General features: G+C 39.5%; 1 pseudogene; it reads right to left on the reverse strand.

Annotated features, from left to right (window-relative positions):
- Positions 1–6,119: 6,119 nt before the first annotated feature.
- On the reverse strand, positions 6,120–16,894 carry LOC141491536 (large ribosomal subunit protein eL6-like; annotated as a pseudogene).
- Between the last annotated feature and the right edge of the window lie 169 nt (positions 16,895–17,063).

Here is a 17,063-nt window from a genome sequence, read left to right on the forward strand (position 1 = left end):
GAAGGAAGGAAGGAAGGAAGGAAGGAAGGAAGGAAGGAAGGAAGGAAGGAAGGAAGGAAGGAAAGGAAGGAAGGAAGGAAGGAAGGAAGGAAGAAAGAAAGAAAGAAAGAAAGAAAGAAAGAAAGAAAGAAAGAAAGAAAGAAAGAAAGAAAATGACATACACATCCAGAAAACAAACAACTATGGACTCTGAGTTCAGAGCAAAGCATTATGCTCACTTTTTTAAAAAACTTTTTTGTTTATTTATTTTAATTAAAATAATCTTGTTGTGAGAGTAAACATAAACCCCCTCCCCCCCAAAAAAAAGATGAGAAACCTCAAGAATAGTAAGAGAGGAAAAAAAGTGTGCTTCAGTCTATGTTCAGATTCCAATTGCTCTGTCTCTGGGATGAGTTGCCTTCTTTATCATAAGTCTACCAGAGAAGTTGCTTCAATATTTTTCCCACAGTTGCTATGCATAGCTGTCTTTCTCTCCACTCTATTCCACCCCACTCTCATTTATTCTATTCTCTCTCTCCTTTCATCCTGTCTCTGTTCAGAAGTGTGTTGTATCCAAGTACCTTCTCCCATGATCTTCCCTCTCCTCTACCACCTACTTCCCCTTCCCTTCCCCCATTCCCCCTTATCCCATCCATTTCCTCTCATTTTTCTCTAGGGTAAGATAGATTTCTATATATTTAATTAATGTGTATGTTATTTCTTCTCTGAGCTGTTTCTGATGAGAATGAAGACTCACTCATTCCCCCTTGCCTTCCCCTGTTCCACTCCATTGTAAAAGCTTTTTCTTGACTCTTATGTGAAATATCTTAACCCCTTCTTCCTGTCCTTGTCTTCCTCCCAGTACTTTCCTTTATCACCCATTGACTCCATCTTTTTACTATATTATACCATTGTATTCCGCTCCTTCCTGTGCCTTGTCTATATATGCTCCTTCTCACTACTCTTATAAATGAGAAAGTTCATACGAGTTATCAATATCTTCTTCCCATGCAAGAATACAAACAGTTCAACATAATTATTCCTTCTCATTCACTCCCTCTATGGATCATCTGAGTCCTGTTCTTGGAGATCAAACTTTGTGTTCAGCTCTGATTATTTCAATAGGAAAGTTTGAAAGTCCTCTGTTCACTGAGAGTTCATCTTTTCCCCTGAAAGAGGATCTTCAGTTTTGCTGGGTAGTTGATTCCTGATCGTAAACCAAGATCTTTTGCCTTCCAGAATATCACATTCCAAGCCCTACGAGCCCTTAATGTAGATGCTGCCAGATCCTGTGTAATTCTGGCTATAGAGCCACAGCAGTTGAATTGTTCGTTTCTGGCAATTTTTAGTATTTTCTCTTTGACTTGGGAGTTTGGGAATTTGGCTATATTATTCATGGATGTTTTTCTTTTGGGATCACTTCCAGGAGGTGACTGGTGAATTCTCCCCATTTCTATTTTACCCTTTGCTTCTAGGATATCAGGAAAATTTTTCTGTATTATTTCTTTTCTTTTTTCTTTTTTAGATTTTTCAAGGCAATGGGGTTAAGTGACTTGCCCAAGGCCACACGGCTAGGTAATTATTAAGTGTCTGAGGTCAGATTTGAACCCAGATACTCCTGACTCCAAGGCCAGTGCTCTATCCACTGCGCCACCTAACCTCCCCACTGCTGTATTATTTCTTCAATTTTGTCGTCATCTGAGTATGTGTTTTGATCTTCCATGGGACTAAAGTAATTCTCTGTGGTCAGATTCTTCTTTTTCTGTTGTTTCCTCATTTCCTCATCCCAAGACTGTACTTCAAATTTGGGTGATTTTTGGGGGGGAAAACTCCACTAGGACCTTTATTCCTCCAAGGTCTTATGCTCTCTTGCCTGTGCTTTGATATGTAGATGACCACCTCATTTCCCTCCACCCTGGAGCTGTAAGGAGGGTCCTGCTTGGCTACTTAGTATGGAAGCCCAAACTGCAACCTGGATCTGAGTGTAGGCAAACAGCAGAGTCCTACCCTGAGGGAGAGAAGAGAAATCTCTGCAGTCTTCCCTGACTCCCTTACCATCTCTGGGGATGCAGGCTGCTTTCTTCAGATTCTCACTGCAGATTCTATGGCCAGTGCTCCTCACTCCACACTCATTCTGGTGTAACAGAGTTCTCTCACCACCCCTTCATGCTGTTGCTGGTGATCTCTGGGCTGGGATGGGCTTCTCTGTGGCTGTGGCTTTTTTCCAACCCCCAGTCCTGGTGAAACACACCTTTCCCATGGAACTTCTAAGTTATCTTAGACTGGGAAAATGTATCACTCAGTCTTTTTGTGGATTCTCCTCCTCTAAATTTTGGCTAGACTCACAGTTTGTTGGCTTTTGGAGTTTGGGGGGGGGAAGGAGTGCCCAGGAAATGCTTCCTTCATGCTGCCATCTTGGCTCCACCCTGTATTATTTCTTGAAAGATAAAGTCTAGGCTCTTCTGGTCATGACATTCAGGTAGCCCAATAATTTTTTAAATTATCTCTTCTGGATCTGTTTTCAAGGTCAGTTGTTTTTCCAATGACATATTTCACATTTTCTTCTAATTTGGGGGGTTTTGGGGGAGTAGTTTTATTTCTTCCTGATTTCTCACAAAGTTATCAACTTCCTTTAGTTCCATTCTGCATTTGAAGGAGTTATTTTCTTCAGAGAGCTTTTTAAACCTTCTTTTCCAGCTGGCCAATTCCACTCTTTAAGGCATTCTTCTCCTCCAGCTTTTTCCATTTGGTCTCAATTGGTTTTTAATATGTTATCTTCTTCAGTATTATTTTGCATTTCTTTCACCATGACTGTTTTCATGATTTATCTGCATTGCTCTAATTTCTCCTCCCATTTTTTCCTCTACCTTCCTTAATTACTTTTCAAAGTCTTTTTTGAGCTAATCCATAGCCTGAGGCCATTTTTTTATTTCTCTTGGTGGTTTTGTATACAGAAGCTTCAACTTTGTCATCTCCTGAGTGTGTATTTTGGTTCTCCATGGGACCAAAGTAATTTTCTATGGTCAGATTCTTTTTTTTTCCTGTTGTTTACTCATTTCCTCAGCTTATGATTGATTTACCACTTTGGAGGTTTTGGGGACACCCCACAGGGACCTTAGTTCCTCTAAGGTCTTATGAGGGACTCTGACTGCTCTCTTGCCTGTGCTCTGGTATGTGGATGACCACAGGCCCTCCCCTCTGCCCAGCAGATGTGAGGAAGGTCTCTGCTCCTCTATGATAGTATGGGGGTCCAAATTGCAACCTGGATCTTAGTGTGAGCAAACAGCAGATTCCTGCCCCAGGGAGAGCAGAGAGACCTCTACAGTCTCTCCCAGCCTCCTTACCATCTGTGGACTGGGAGCTCTGGAAGTGCTGGGTGGCTTCCCCGGTTCCCACTGCAGATTCTCACTATGCTGAGGCCAGTAACTCCTCTCTGCTTGCTCAGGGCTCACTCTGGTGTGGCAGAATTTTCTCACCAACCCTTTTAGCTATTCCTGGTGATCTCTGGGCCAAGAGGTCTGGAAACTGCTCCCTCTGCCATATACCTAGGCACCCGACTGTGCTGTGCATTGGCATGCTGCACTGGAGCTGCACTGCAATTCTTTGCAGTTCTTTCCAGCCTCTGGTCCCAGTGAAATAGACCTTTCCTACAGATCTTCTAAGTTGTCTTGGACTGGGCAATTGTATCACTCAGTCTTTCTGTGGGTTCTGCCCCTCTAAATTGTGGCTAGAGTCATAATTTGAAGGCTTTTGGAGGTTTTGGGGAATGAGTTTCTGGGAATTCCTGCTTTCATGCCGCCATATTGGCTCCACCCTATGTTCACTTAAAAAAAATTTTTTTATTTATTTAAGGCAAAGGGATTTTGAGTGACTTGCCCAATGTCACACAGCTAGGCAATTATTACTTGTCTGAGGTCACATTTGAATTCAGGTCCTCCTGATTCTAGGGCCAGTGCTCTACCCATTGTGCCACCTAGCCATCCCTATGTTCATTTTAAAATTTTCTTTTATGTTTTTTCTTTCTTTCTCGTGGTTCCCCCAATCCCTTGGCTCCAAATCCTCTTTCACTTGACTAATTGAAAATTATGTTAAACATGATAGTTCATGTACAACTTATACCAAGTCATGGGGAGAGGTGGTGAGGGAAGGGTGGGTGGTAGAAAAATGTGAAACTTATAAGCTTGCAAATGGATGAATGTTGAATACTACCTTTGCATGTAATTGGTAAAATTAAATAAAGGAGAGAAAAAAAAGATAATGAACCAGCTCAGCCAGACCCAGGATAATTATGGACCAGGAAAAGATCACTAACCAGAGCTTGGGGCCCTAAGTCTGAAGGACAGGACAGTGACTTTAAGGGGGTGGGAGCTTAGGACCTCATATCCTCCAGATCAGGTTGGTCTGGGAGCTTGAAGAAGATGGTAGCCCCTGGTGCTATGATGACAATGGATTCCTTGCCTTCCATCTGGAGACCCTGAGCCTGACAGCAGCCCATTCAAAAGCCCAGAGACTGTGAGATGGGAAAAGGAACAGGAGGGTAATGAAGCCAATGCAGACTTGGTACAGGACAACACTCCAACTCAGCGCCAGAGGCTCCTAGAAACCTGGATGGGCATGTGGAAATGACCAGTCTTGCTCAACTCTCTTGGATTTTACCTACCCTGCAGTCACATCTCCCTGTAGATCATAATGGCAGAGTCCAGCAGCTCATGGTGTTATCTATCTTTTAGGGGTCTGCATTTGGTCATCCCCCTCCCACTTCCCCTTTCCCTAAGGGGGACTGGTCTCTAGGAGGTAGCTGGTCATGGATGAATTTGAAGTAGCTATTGGAGAGATGTCAGAAAGCTGGGGGGAGAGACTCTTGTGTCCCCGGAATAGAGGGGATGGGAGGGGTACTTATTCTATCCCTTCCTCCTTTCTCTCTCCCCATCACTCCAATCCATGAATATAACTTAGAGAAAGGCCCAAAGAGGGGAGATGGTCACTTTCAACTTCTTCTCCAAGAATATCAGACTGACCTGGCTGCAGAAGCAGGAGAATCATAAGGAAGTACTGCTTCTGGGAGATGGGTCACACCAGGCTTGGGTGGCTAAAGAAATCATTTTGTGATTTACTTTATATCCTGCTGCTTTCCTAAACTTATTTATTGTTTCAACTAACTTTAGTTGGAAAATAAAAAATATTTTTACAAGTATATCATCATATTGCCTGCAAAAAGATAGCTTTATTAACTCATTCCTTATTCTGATTTCTTCCATTTCTTTTTCTTCTTTTATTGCTATTACTGGGATTTCCAATACAATATGGAGCAATATTATTGGCAGTGGATATTATTTCACTCTCATTCTTAGTGGGAAGGCTTCTAGCTTATCCTCATTACCAATAATGCTTGCTGATGGTTTTAGGTAAATACTTTTGAACAATTTAATGAAAAATCCTCTTAAACCTATACATTCAAGTGTACTTTTTTAATATAGATGAGTGTTATACTTCTTCAAAAGCTTTTCCTGCTTCTATTGATGTAATATTATTAAAATATTGTTGTTTTAATTAATAATCTTAATAGTTTTCCTTAAATCACATCCCTGTATTCCTGGTATGAACCCAACTTGGTCATAATGTATAATCTTTGTAATGTGTACTTTTTTAGCTAGTATCTTATTTAGGATTTTTGCATTCATGTTCAATTAAAGAAACTGGTTTATAATTTTCTTTCTGTATTTTACTCTTTTTAAAAAAACTTTAAAAAATATTTTATTTATTTATTTTCACAACTACAGGCAAATATAATAATTTTCAACAATCACTTTTTTGTAAAGCTTTGAGTTTCACATTTTTCTTCATCCCTCCCTCCCTTTCTTCCCTCCTCCCCCTGACAGAAAGCAGTCTAATATAGATTATAGATATGTAAGACTGTTATCAGTTTTTTACTCTTCCTGGTTTAGGTATCAGTATAATACTTGTTTCATGCAAAGAATTTAGTAGAACCCTTTCTTTTTTATTATTACAAATAAATTAATATTGGAATTAATTGGTCTTTAAATGTTTCATAGGATTCACTTGTAAATTCATTTGGTTCTGAATTTTTTTTTCCTATGGAAGCTCATTTATATCTGTTCAACTTCTTTTTTTTCCCCCGCTATTACAAATATTTTAATAAGAGTTCTCTGGAAGGCATTTAAAACACCAATTTGTGAGGATAAACTCCATTGGAGAGAGAGAATACAGAATGTAGGTAACTGTGGAGCTGAAGAATTTTCTTGATTTGGGGCAGGAGCTGAGAGTCCATTGCTTTCTGATCAGCCTTGCGCTGCTGTGTGATCTCATATTTCTTTTTCTCTGTGTCAAAAAACTCTCCTTCTTGGTGTCTGGGTTTACGGAGCCTCTTCTTCTTAAAGTAAGCATCAGTAAGATGATTTGGAATTTTTACACCAGAAAGGTTAACCCTAGTAGAGGTGGCAATGAGAAATGTCTGATGGGTCCTTCCTAGAGGAACACGATTGATGGTCAGAGGTCCAGTCACCAGTAGCAAACCACTAGTCAGCTGCTTCAGGAAAACCACACGCTTGCCCTGTGGCGGCCAGTGAGCAGAATCAGAGCTGTGCCTAGGGTGATGCTAGACCCAAGTTTCCTCACATGCTGGCTGAAGGGTTTTTTGTCATGACTTAGGAGTTTTCTTGGCACATCTTCAGTAGGGTAATACCTGGGCATTTTGCGAATCTTTACCACTTGGTTTCCTCCAGTTTTATCACCAACTGGCTTTGAGATAGTACCAGGCACCTTGTCTTTCTTTTTCCTTTCAATCCAGGTTTTTGGTGCAGCATATTTCTTCTTGCACATGGCTCTGCGGGAATACATTGCAGACCTGAAGTATCTGCCGATCCCTCGGGCCAAGACTGGGGTTCAACTGGAATGCTTTCGAGGTTTTTTCACCACCTTTTCAGCCCCATCTTCCTTTGTGGACTTCCTTTCCTTTTTTTTTTCCTTTCTGACCTTCTTTTCCTTTGGAGGCTTTGGGGGGGGTTTTGTCTGCCATCTTGAGAGAAGGGGAAAGAGAGCTGTTCAACTTCTTTAACTAAAATAGGTCTGTTTAGATATTCTATTTCCTCTTCTACTAACCTAGACAATTTTTATTTTGTAAATATGTATACATTTCTCTTAAACTGTTAATTTATTGGTATATAACTGGGCAAAATAACTCCTTATAATTGCTTTAATTTCATCTTCTGTGTTCACTCTTTTCATTTTTAATACTAGTGATTTGGTTTTCATTTGTTTTTAATCAAATTAACCATTGTTTATCTATTTTATTGCTTTTCTATAAACAGGTTTTATTTATTAATTCAGTGATATTTTTTAAATATGCAATTATATTAATCTCACCTTAATTTTTAGGATTTCCAATTTAGTGTTTAATCGGGGAGGGGTTAGTCTCTTCTTTTTCCAGTTTTTTTGATGGTATGCCCAATTCATTGGTCTGGTCTTTCTCTATTTTATTGATGTAAACATTTATAAATATAATTTCCTCTTATTCCTGTTTTTGCTGTATCTTATAGGTCTGATTTGTTGTCTCATTATTGTTATTATCTTTAATGAAATTATTTGGTTTTTAAGCTACTCATTCTTATTTAATATTAAAATATTTAATCTCCATTTCATTTTAATCAATATTTCCATAGTCCTTTATTAAACATACCTTTAATGCATTTTACTATGTCTTCTTTTCTGTTTTGAATTATAAAATTCTGATGTCCTAATATATATAGTCAATCATTGTAAAATGCCATGAACCACTGAGAAAAAAGATATATTCTTTTCTATTCCTTTTCAATTCTCTCCAGATACCTATCATATCTATCTTATCTAAAATTATATTCACTTCCTTGACATCTTATTTATTTTTGGTTAGATGTATCTAGTTCTGAGAGGGAAAGATTGAAGTTCCCCATTACTATATCTACTTGTAATTCATTTACCTCTTCTTTTAAAACTTTAGATGCTATATAGTATTTTATGCATATAGGTTCATCATTGTCTATGGAACTTTATATCAAAATGTTGTTATCCCATTTTATTTCTTTTAATTAAGTCTATTTTAGCTTTAGCTTTGTCTTAGATTATGATTGTTAATCCTGTCATTTTTGCAGTAGTTGAAGGATGATAAATTCTAATCCAACCTTCCATTTCAACTCTATATGTATTTCTTAATCTTAAATGTGATTCTTGTAAATAACATATTGTTGGATTCAGTTTTAGGTTTTTTTGTTTTTTCTTTATATATTTATTTTCCAATTACATGCAAAGATAATTTTTCAGCCTTTTGCAAGCTTTTGAATCTCACTTTTTTCTACCACCCTTCCTTCCCTTCCCCTCCCTATGGCAGCAAACAGTTTGATATAGGTTGTATGTGTGTGTGTGTGTGTGTGTGTGTGTGTGTGTGTGTGTGTGTATATATGTATATATATATACATATATATAAAATATCATGTTTAACATATTTTTATATTAGTCAAATTTTGAAAAAAGAACTAGAACTAAGTGTGGGGGGGGATCATGAGAAAGTGAATATTGTATGCTTTGCTCTACATCCAGAACCCACAGTTTTTTCTCTGGATGTGGATGGCATGTTTTTTTAGGTTTTTGCAAGGCAAATGGGGTTAAGTGACTTGCCCAAGGCCACACAGCTAGGTAATTATTAAGTGTCCAAGGTCGGATTTGAACTCAGGTACTCCTGACTCTAGGGTCAGTGCTCTATCCATTGTGCCACCTAGCCACCCCAGTGGCATTTTTCTTAACGGATTTTTCAAGATTGTCCTTGATTACTGAATTGCTAGATGAGTTTCATTGATCATAGTTGATCATCTCACCCAACACAATATTACTATTAGTGTGAATAATATTCTGCCCTCACTCATCAGTTCTCAGTTTTATGGGTGTTTATCCCATTTACATTCAAAGTTATAATTAATATTTGTGAATTTCCCTCCATCATATTTTAACTCTCTATTGTCCTCAGCCTTTCTTTTTTAACATATTCCTATTACCTTAACCTATTTCCTCATTTTGCTCACCCTCTATGAGTCTCTCCCTTAAATGCTTCTCCTGCTCTCCTAAATCTTAATCTGTACACTCTTCTAAAAGCCCCTCTTATTCTGTCCCCAGTCCTCCTTTTTTAATTGGTTTAGAAGACTTTTGTACCTTCAAAATATGTCATCCCCTTTTTAAGTGAGATCAATATGTCGTCCCCTTTTTAAGTGAGATCCAATGTGAGTATGGTTCCAGCATTATCAACTCTTTAGTCCCACTTGCTTCCTTTTTATCAGTTCTTTTCATGACCCATTTGTGTGAAACAATTGCATCTTTTTATCTTTTCCTATCTATTTTTTAGAATCACCTCTTCGTACTCAACTCAGTCTTGCAAACTATCATAGGATTGACTTGACTGTCTACTGCCAAAAAATATTTTTAAAAAATAAGTAAACATTTTGACCCTAATGAGTCTCTTATAATTAATCTTTAATGTTTCCTTTATATTTCTTATGGATCTTATAGACTGATTTTTCCATTGGGTCCTTTTTTCAGAAATAAGTGAAATTCTTTCAGTTTCTTAGATTCCTTTTCTTAAAAAAAATTTTGAAATTATCCTCAACTTTGCTAGGAAAGTTATTCTTGGTCACAGCCCAGAATGTTCCAAGACTTATGGTCTTTTAGTGCAGAAGCTGCAAGATATTGTGAAATTCTAATTGTATCTTTGTGATATTTAAATTGTTTTATGTTTTTTTCCTGTTGCTTCTGAAACTTGACCATAACTTTTCTATAAGTTTTTCTCCTAGGATCTCTTTCAGTTGATGAACAGTAGATTTTTTTTCCCTAGTTTTATTTTACTCTCTTGTTCCAGAACTTCAGGACAATTTTCCTCAATAATTTCTTGTAATATATACAATTTTTTTATAACTTTCAGATAGTACAATTTTATGTTGTCTCTTCCTGATCTGTTTTTCCAGATCAGTTGTTTTTCTAATGAGATGTTTCAGAGTCTTTTCTATTTTTTCCACTTTTATTATTGTTTGGTGTCTTATGTCATTAGATTCCTCTTGCCTAAATCTAGTTGGCCAGGAGTTACTTTGTTTCCTTAAGATTTTTGAATCTCTTTTTCCAATTGGTTAACTTTCTTTTCAAAAATTTTTTTGAGTTACTTATTTTTTTCCTATTTCCCCCCTCAATCTCTATGATTTTTGGCATCCTTTTGAAGTTCTTCCAAGACATTTGCTGCTCTTTGAGTTAGGAGTGTCTTTTCTTTTTTATAGACTTCACTATCTTCCTGTGAATATGAACCCAAATCTTCTTTTACACCATAGTTTCTAACAATGGTCAAGTTCTTTTGCCTTTGCTTACTCATTTATTTTATTTTTAGCAATTTATTATTGTAATCAGATTTTAATCCCAAATTGAGGGTAATCTTGCCTCAGGTCTCAGGTTTTACTGTTATTTTCTGAATTTTGATGAAAGAGTCAACCTCAGGTACTCTTCCCCAAAGTTACAGATAGGGCTTCCAGCAACACTTTCCTAAAAATGTTCTTGCTTCCTGTGGTACCGCCCTCCCCAGGATGTGTTCATTCCTACTTGCACATAGACACAGTCTGGGACCTTGCTTGGGTAGCATTGTTAGGTCTGGGATCCAAATCTGTAGGAGTATCTGCTCTTCATTCTGAGGTTAGAGTCTTTTTTTTAAATTGCTTTTTAATTTTACAATTTTTCCCCAAATCTCGCTTCCCTTCCCCCCCACCCCCACAGAAGGCAGTCTGATAGTCTTTACATTGTTTCCATGCTATATACATAGATCAAAATTTAATGTTTTGAGAGAGAAATCATATCCTTAAGGAAAAAATAAAAATAAGAGATAGCAAAATTACATAAGACTTTTTTTTAATTAAAAACTTCAATTAAAGTCTTTGGTCTTTGTGTAAACTACACAGTTCTTTCTCTGGACACAGATGGTATTCTCCATCGCAGATATGCTAAAATTGTACCTGATTGTTGCACTGATGAAATGAGCAAGTCAAGGTTGATCACCCCCATGCTGTTGGGGTGTACAGTGTTCTTCTGGTTCTGCTCATTTCGCTCAGTATCAGTTCATGCAAATGCTTCCAGGCTTCTCTGAATTCCCATTCAGAGAATTGGAAATTAAGTGAATGTTCTTCAGTTGGGGAATGGCTGAACAAACTGTGGTCTATGTATGTCATAGAACACTATTGTTCTATTAGAAACCAGGAGGGGTGGGAATTCAGGGAAGTCTGGAAGCATTTACATGAACTAATGCTGAGTGAGATGAGCAGAACCAGAAGAATGCTGTACACCCTAACAGCAACAAGGGGATGATGATCAACCTTGATGGACTTGCTCATTCCATCAGTGCAACAATCAGGAATGATTGGGGGCTATCTATGATGGAGAATACCATCTGTATCCAGAGAAAGAATTGTGGATTTTGAACAAAGACCAAAGACTATTACCTTTAATTTAGAAAAGGAAACTGTTATCTTATTATGTAATTTTGCTATCTCTTATACTTTATTTTTCTTCCTTAAGGATATGATCTCTCTCTCATCACATTCAACTTATATATCAATGTATACCATGGAGACAATGTAAAAAAATGCCTTCGGGGGGGGGGTGAGGGGAGGGAAGCAAGATTAGGGGGGAAATTGTAAAATTCAAAATAAATAAAATCTAAGAAAAAAATAAATTAAATGTAATAGCCTTTGGTCTTTGTTCAAACTCCACAATTCTTTCCTTGAGGTCTTCTTAAATTGTCTTAGAACACCTGCTGTGCCTCTTTATTTTTGCTGCTCTCCATTCATCTGACATTCAAATTCTGATTTGAGAAAAGTAGGTTTATAGTGAAGCTTGTTATATTCAGCTCTATATTTTTCTACCTCTTTGTCTAGATCCTGAAAACATTGACTCAATGGAGTTTCTAATTCTTGTATTTGAGTTCTTAAGAATTTCGATTTTTGAGGTATCCTCTAAATCTTTAGTTTTCTCTACTATTTTCCCCTTGAATTCAGCAAGAAGCAACTGAAATTTTTCCTGGTTTAAGAGTTGCTTGAACTCATTTTGTGACTTTATGTCTTCATCCTGTAATCTCAGCTTTCCAAGTCTGGTAATTAGTTTTGTAATGTTCACAATGAAATGTTTCATCAATTAACATTTTTTTGGAAATACAATTGTGAATTCATCAGTCCACTACCTCCACTAGGAGTAAGGACATTGACAAAAGCATCCATCTAGGTTAGTGAGTAAATAATCATGTAAAAACAAAATTTGACTCAGACTATTCTTTCCCAAAATATTTCCCACCATCCTCTCTGACAGAATTCCAGGTGACTAAATGAAAGCTGGCAGGCTGGCTGGGAGTACCCCATGATTCCCCTAGTGATGACTGACTTGGGTCTTTTCTGTGCCCTTCACAATCTGATTCCTGTGATTTTCTTTCGGGTCCTGCCAAGAAGAGATATTGGGGGCAAGGGGCAAGGGTTCTTTCCAGAAGGTGCTGATGGTTTCTTCCTTAGGTCTTCTTGTGCTGGGTGAAATCTGAAATTACTGTGGAAACAAAGGTCCAAGTTTCCAAGCACAGTGATGTATTAAGCAATGCAGCCAACTATTGGACACATGAGACCAAGCCTCCTCAGCTTGGTACTAAAACCCAAATACTTTTAGGCAATAAAAAAATGAACAAATATAAACCAGAAGTGAGTAATCTGATTTCAAATTGGAGAAAAGATGAAGGATTTTCCAACTTGACAGTGGGGAAGAATGAATTTTAGTCATTTGGAAGGGGGCAACTGGGTTTTGTGAAACTCAAATTTTAGGTTAAAAATAAAACAATAGAAATTTAGATTACATATGAAATTTATTCTCTAGGATTTACCAAAAAACCTTTGGATGGAAGACATCACTAGAGCATCTACCCAGAGTATAATGAGAGAAGAATGTTTCTAGAAAACACACAAAGAGTCAAACTTTTGGCAGCCAATCAAGTTCTACATTAATGCAGAAAGCTGTCATAGATTACTTTGTAATCCTCTTCCCTATAAGACCTCTATAAGGTCTGTTCTATGTAAGAACTGACAAAGATCCAATTAGTAGCAGGACTAATGTCTTCCTTTATGACTTGAAATTTTATGTTGTTATCAGATATGTTATAGACATATAAAACATTGAGATTTCTCCCTTTCCCAAATATCATAAGCATTTATGTGGGTCTTTTATAGAAATACCCAGACCAGTTTCCTGTTTCCTCAGGATGACTTTCTCTAATTGTTGACCCAACTGGGAAAGCCAACTTGTAGATACAATTAGAGGCTAATTCACATAGAATCAAATTTCAGATTTATAGCTGGAGAGATATAGACTTTGAAAAGAGCAGAGGCTAGCATTCAGACTTATAAACCTTAATAAGAAACAAATTTTTGATCAGAAATGTAAGATTGTAGAAACTTAATTTTCATAGTTTCAAGGTCTTTCATTTTCCAGAATTACTAATTGCGTCCATCTGTATTTATGAAATAACAAATGACTTATACCATCTAGTTTCCCATGAATGGTTTGCAGATAAACAAGATAGAGGATAATACATGTGGCGACTATATGGGAATATTAAAGGCCAGTATGGGAATGGGACCTATAACTGCAAAGGAAAATGTAACTGCCCCCTCAAGTAGAATAAATGTAGACAGCAAAAGAAGCTCCAATTATTCCATGGAAAACTTTACACATGACCTTGGGACATCCCTGGCAATATTCCTTCTTTGTTCTGTTTCTATATCATATCTGACCCAATTGCTTGCTGACTTGATTTATCCTGCTGCCACCAAGTTTACTCTCATGAGTGAAATTCCTTAAACAACCCAATCAACCTAATTAACTGTAATTAAATCTATTCATTTTCTTGGAGAGTAAGTTACCTTACAATTGGCATACTTAGGGCAAAGCAAAATAGTCTGCCCCTTACATTTGATGCAGTAGGCAGAATAATCTGCCTCCTTACACAGTACAAAATGAAATCAGCTTTCTTAAGATAGAATCTAATGATTCCTACACCAAACCAACTCTTTCTAACTATCCTTCATGCATTCTCATCACTCTTGTATCAGTCAGTTAACAAACCTTTATTAAACTTACTAAGTTTCATCCACTGATAAACACCATAGAAATGAAGGAAAGGGAAAAAAAGGTCCCTGGATATGGGCTCACAATGGCTACAGGATAACCAGTCTGAGCTGTCTAATAGACAGTTGGAGTTATGAGACTGATGGCCAGCAGAGAAGTTAGAGACGGTTAAGTTGATTTAAGAAGCATCAGTGTTGATAGAATCGAAATCATGGAGCTCATAAGATCAAGTGACATAGTAGAGAGAGAAAAAAGAAGAGGGCCTTCAGGACATCCATAGTCAGCAGGCATGACCCTGGGGAAGATGAATCAAAGGAGAGTGAGATAGAATGGTCAGATAACAGGAGAACAGAAAACAGAAGAAGAACAGGGAGAGAGCAGTGCCAAAAAAACCCAGAGAGAAGAGAGTGCTAATGAGAAGGGGGTGTGCAATAGTATCAAAGGCTAAAGAGAGATCTCAAAGGGTGAGCACTGAGAAAAGGTCATTGGGTTTGGCAATAAGGAGATCATCAATAACTTGGGAGAAAGCAGTCTGGGTGGAATGATGAGGTTGGAAAAGTGACCACAGAAGATAGTGAGGAAAGTGGAAGCAGATGCTCAAATTGTCAACCATCTTCTCAAGGTGTTGAGCCACATTCATCACTGGTAGGGGAAAGAAGAATCAAGTGAGGTTTTCTGAAGATGATGGGAGCATGAGAAGTGTTTGTAGGGAGTGGGGAAGCAGTCAGTAGACAGGGAAAGATTGCCGATAAGTAAGGAGTGATCTGGAGGAGATGGGCCAGGATGGGATCATTTGTGAATGCACAGGGATTAGTCTTAACAAGGAGAAGGGTCACTCCTCAGAAGAGACAGGGTTGAAAGCAGAGATGGTAGCTGAAGGCTTCTGGGTTATGGGAGAGGATGAGGAAAGGATGAGGAAGCTTTCCTGGGGGAAGGTTCTCACCTGTTCCTTCATCTACTAAGTGTAGGCATTTTCCTGAATGGCACTTCTCCATACCTCAGAATGAAAGTTAAGACTGACTTTCTTCACCAGATTAAGTTCTGCCTTCTCCAGGAAGCTTTCCCTGATCCATCTTCATCTCAATGCCTTCCCTCTACTGATTATTTCTGATTTAACTTGTCCATAACTTGTTGGCAGGGTTGTTTGCATGTTGTCTTTTCCTTGCAAACAGGGACTCTCTTTTATCTCTCTTTATATCCCCAGCCCTCAACAATAATGTTTCTCCTTTAGAGGTCATGCACCTTGGGACAGAAAGGCCTTTAACATAGCTTGCCTATTGGAGAATACCTGGAGCCAGGTAATACCACTCCCCAAGAGTCATCCTTGTTCAACCCACTACAGAAGTGTATTTAAGTTGCCCAGAAGAGAAGTGCCATCTCTTTTCTCTCTTCTTCACCCCTACCCTCAACCTTGCAAGGATGGCTATCTTTCTTTTTCTTTCTTAGACCAGGAGCATATGGTCTGGAAAACCACTGGCCCCTCTGCCATGTGGTCAGACTAAGCCAGCCCTTATGGCTGTCTATTCTCTCTCTCTCTCTCTCTCTCTCTCTCTCTCTCTCTCTCTCTCTCTCTCTCTCCCCTTGCCTAGCCTGTCCTCAAAGTACTTGATGCTTCTCCAGAAGGAGAAAAGATTTTGATCTGTACACTTAGTAGGATGGTATAATAAATCCTGAGAAGTTTTATAAAAAAAAAATTGTCCTTCATTCTTGAAAAAGACCACAACATCAGGTGATGCCACGACAAGCACATGAATTGGATTTGAGTGAGGGGGCCTGTGCTAAGTCACCAGCCTCATTTTCTCCTCCCGAGACATCTGGGTCGGGTGACCTAGCTGAAAAGCTAAGGGGTGCAGTGGGTAGAGCGCTAAGCCTGGAATCAGGAAGATTCATCTTGGTGAATTCAAGATTGGCCTCAGACACTTAACTGTGTGACCTTGGGCAAGTCACTTAACCAGTCCCTAGCACAGACACACAGAAGGCACATATTAAAGCTTAATTGACCAAATGACTGGGGGCAGAGTTTCCAGGGCAGGTTTCAGAAGAAGAGAGTTTGGAACTCAAAATGTAAGAAAAAAATGCTCAAATTTGTTTACAAGTTATTGGGGGAAAATGAATGAAATAAATAATATATTAAAAGGGAAAGAAATTCAACGTTGCAAAATGATATAAACCGAGCACATCTTGAAAGAAGAAAAGTGAAAAGCTGCTCCCAACCGCCCTCTCTTGGGATGGGAGGTTCACGGGGGTTCTGCATCGCGCACGGTTTGGACGGGTTCAGTGTAAGGGCGGGGCGGCCTCCCTCCGTCTTGGGGAACGCAGTCTCTGCACGAGGTAGCGGAGCAGGTTCCCGAGGGAGCCCCGGCGAGGATGAAAACCTGACATCCCTCAGACGCTTTTCATTCTGACCAAGCGGAGAGGCCATTCCTGGCATCCTCCCTTACCTGCCCGGGGCACTGGGCGGGCACTGCCGGAGATAACGGGGGCCTCCCCCGGGCCCAGATCGCTCACTCCAGGCCAGTTCACCTGCATGCCCTGGCATCGAAGCTAGGACGAACCGCCACAGGCTGTGCCCGCGGGCCGCACTGGGCAGCGCTGGGCCCAGGCTCCCGGGCCAGGGTCGGAGCCGCGGGGGAGAGTGACTGGCAGGGGGGCGGGGGACCCGGGAGCGAGGTGAGGGCGCGGCCTCCCACAGGCTCCGCCCCCGGCCCGCTCGCCCCGCCTCTTCTCCAGGGCGCCGCCCCATTGGTTCCTTTCCTATAACCCCGCCCCCTTCCCCTCCCCCTCTCCCGGGGGGGGCTCCTCTTCCACTTTGCCCCCCGCCCCCGCTCCTGGCTTCCGCCCAATCCCACGGCAATCCCCGCCTCTGCCGGAAGTCTCCCCCTCCTTTCATCCCACTGGCGCGCAGGCGGCCC

The sequence above is a fragment of the Macrotis lagotis genome, chromosome 6, assembly GCF_037893015.1.
Source record: "Macrotis lagotis isolate mMagLag1 chromosome 6, bilby.v1.9.chrom.fasta, whole genome shotgun sequence".
In the NCBI taxonomy this organism is placed as follows: Eukaryota; Metazoa; Chordata; class Mammalia; order Peramelemorphia; family Peramelidae; genus Macrotis; species Macrotis lagotis.